At 36.0% G+C, this 2,039-nt stretch overlaps 1 non-coding gene across 1 annotated transcript; it reads right to left on the bottom strand.

The window, feature by feature from the left end:
- Nucleotides 1–1,703: 1,703 nt before the first annotated feature.
- On the bottom strand, nucleotides 1,704–1,809 carry LOC128032198 (small nucleolar RNA R71). The gene has a single exon (XR_008188326.1). It is a non-coding gene; the product is annotated as a small nucleolar RNA R71 (small nucleolar RNA).
- Between the last annotated feature and the right edge of the window lie 230 nt (nucleotides 1,810–2,039).

Raw genomic sequence — 2,039 nt, 5'->3', positions numbered from 1 at the left:
AGCTTGAAAATATCAGCTAACCTAGGGCTAAGGATGACGACCACCTAAAATCTATAAATAGGCTCCTTTGGCACATGTTATTGACATCATTCACTTAGCCTAGATTTTCTATAGTAAATTTAGTTTAGTCTTTCTTTCGTTTTTAGGTTTTAGAATTTATTTCAGTTGTTCTTCGTTGTCCTTAAGAGATCTAAATTGTGGAAAGCATTCAAACTTTCTGGATTTGCAATTTATCTCAATAGAATCTTGCTCTTTCATATACTATATACTATCAATTTAATTAGCATGCTTTCTTTTGATATTAATTATATATTGTCTATGAAAACCATGAGGAACTAATCCATCTACGGGGGATTAGTGAGTGGAAGCATGATCTATTGAATATTTTGTAGGGTTACTAAATGGATCAGCTATTTGGGAAAGGAAGAACATGAAAGAAACCCAATGCGTGACAACCCCGAGAAGTCATCAAGGTGGGAATTAACCCAAAATTAGTGTGACCCATCCAGTGAACACCTTCACCCTAAGCTAGTCTGAATAGTGTGGTCTGAAGCTTAGTAGTCCTGTTGACTCATTATGTTAGTGGAAGATCGAAAGATCCTGCTGGGGTAGCGACTGGTTGACTAACGAGGAACTCGAAACGGCAGTTGATGTGGATTATCGAAGCAAGCTAATCTCTTGAAGTCTATTTCTTTTACAGTATTTTGTTTTATTATTATAAAAGCCCTAAAAATCCTTTATTTTATGTTTTCATAGTATAACTAATTTAAAGTACTAATTTGATCTTTTAGTGTTTAGGTTAGAATTGATCTAGCACTCACCTCCCTTAGGTATGATCCTCGGAGTACTCAACTACTCCGTTGTAAAACTATATTACAACTCGGCACGTATACTTGTGAATACCACCTCATACTTCTATATTTTATTGCAGTATTCACACCCTGCAGTTTGTATGTCTAGAGGAGGTCAAGTAGTTGGCGATGTTGCCGCGGAGGCAACGTCACTAGTCTGATTTTAATTTTTTCATTTAAAAAGAAGAACTAGGAAGTTTTTAGGTAATAGATACGATTTTATTTTATTTTATTTACTAACCTTCTCTTTTTGGGTTTAGTGTATGGCTTGCCGTAGGGGTACGCCTATTGTAGCAACTATTTATCTAAAGATAATAATTCGAAGAAATCACCAAGAACAACAACAAAAAATGCAAGATCAACCACCACTTGTTGCAGGTAATGTTCCATGTGAAAATCCACTGTTTGGTGACGCTGACGATAACGTTTTAGAAAACTCAGTAGCACCACATTTGCCCAAAAATGTTCAAATGGCTTGTAAAAAGAGAACCTTAAGAGACTATGAACTACCAAGTTTAGATATGGTTCAAAATAGCATAACAAGGTCATGTATTACAGTGTATAATTTTGAGATCAAGCTGGTAACGATTCAAATGATCTAGAATAACTTGCAATATAGGGGCACAATGACAAAGGATCTGAATCAACATTTAAAATGGTTTCTTAAACTTTGTGATGCTTTTAAGTATAACGGGATCACCGATGATGCTATTCATCTTTGGTTGTTCCCCTTTTCTTTAATTGACAATGCCTTTTCTTTGTTAGATTCACAGGCACCAGGGTCTATCACGACATGGGATGAACTTGCTAGAAAATTCATACAGAAGTTTTTCCCTATCAAGAAAGCAGTTCAGATCAGAACAGAGATTGATGTCTTTAGACAGATGGAAGGAGAAAGTTTCTATGAGGCTTGGGAACATTTTAAAACTTTGGTTTAGAAATGTCTGCCTCATAGGTTCCCTGAGTGGATGCGATTGCAGGTATTTTATAAAACGTTGGGTGCAAATGCACAATCTAGATTAGAAAGAGAAATATGAGGATCCCTTATGAATAGAACGTACAAGGATGTGTACGAAATCATTGAGAACATGGGATTAAACTCCTGTCAGTGGACAATTGGACGATTCACATATGGCTAGAAACCTACCACTGTGAAAGCTATCCAAGAGGATGACAAGTATCAACAAT

Source organism: Gossypium raimondii, chromosome 8 (assembly GCF_025698545.1).
Source record: "Gossypium raimondii isolate GPD5lz chromosome 8, ASM2569854v1, whole genome shotgun sequence".
NCBI classification, from domain to species: domain Eukaryota; kingdom Viridiplantae; phylum Streptophyta; class Magnoliopsida; order Malvales; family Malvaceae; genus Gossypium; species Gossypium raimondii.
Note: the sequence above shows the minus strand (reverse complement) of the source record. Positions and strands in the feature narration are given on the sequence as shown.